Source organism: Octopus bimaculoides, chromosome 3 (genome assembly GCF_001194135.2).
Source record: "Octopus bimaculoides isolate UCB-OBI-ISO-001 chromosome 3, ASM119413v2, whole genome shotgun sequence".
Classification (NCBI taxonomy): domain Eukaryota; kingdom Metazoa; phylum Mollusca; class Cephalopoda; order Octopoda; family Octopodidae; genus Octopus; species Octopus bimaculoides.
In genome coordinates, this window is record NC_068983.1 from 114653570 (window position 1) to 114654621 (window position 1052).

The 1052-nt window shown below is 37.5% G+C and overlaps 1 long non-coding RNA gene across 2 annotated transcripts in view; it reads right to left on the bottom strand.

Moving 5' to 3' along the window:
• The window catches only part of LOC106881905 (uncharacterized), a 71165-nt gene that overhangs the window by 32792 nt on the left and 37321 nt on the right, over positions 1–1052 (bottom strand). The window lies entirely within an intron of this gene.

Below are 1052 nucleotides of genomic sequence, written 5' to 3' on the forward strand. Positions count from 1 at the left end.
TTTAAAATATAGTATTGTTTATAAAGCCAAAGTGCAAGAAGATGGCTCGCAAGAATATAAAACATATACAGGGGCTTCGGAATATTCATTCAAGATTTGATTCTATTCCCACCGAAATTCTTTCTGATACCCCAAAGTATTTCGATTATAATACGATGATTTTATACCGAAATTTGTTCATTGCATGCCACCAGTCATTACATGCAACCGGTCAGAGTTGAAAGGACCAATGAAACAAAACCATTTTCAAATGTGTATCTATTAAACTAATTGTATATGTTTGCTTACAGCCTTGTTTTTGATTCATTCTGAACAAAACTGTTCGACGAACGGGAACGTGAAACTCGGAGTAACAGTTTTTGTGATATTTTTGCTGCTTTTTAATAAAGTATATTACTCTAGCTCTGGTATTCGAGTTCTATTTTTTCCGCCTTGTTTCGCATTTATGCGCTTACTCTGGTATATATATTTAGCTTTGACATTTTTATAGAGACCCCATTTCTCGTCACAAGTCACTATTCGTGACTGGTGACGAGTTCATTCGTAAGACGTGACAGCAAAGGAGAGCACACATTCGCTCTCTACATGCGATTAGACTCGGAAAGTTTGCAAGGAACCTGTCATTACCCAATTTGCTGACTTTTCCGATGGCACGCTGGTATCGATGAATGGTGGAATGACCAAATCCAAGCTTCTCTGCTAGTTCCTCAACAGTTACGATGGGATTTTGTTCCACCAGGATTTCCAGGGCGTCCTCATCGAGTTCTACAGATCTTCCAGGACAAAGCTCGTCTTCTAGGCTGTAGTTTCCGGTTCGGAATTTCTGGAACCACCGTTGACACTGGCTTACCCATATACTACATTAATATTCCTCGCACTTTGCGTTGCATTGTTGCCTTTATTGAACTCATAACGCAAAATATGTCGTATATGCTCCTTTGTCACTTCCATTATAGCTTTGAAAAAAATAACTGTTGAAATCGAACTGCACTCTTCAAAACTTGCACTAAGAATATATATGTATATATGTATATATATATATATATATACAC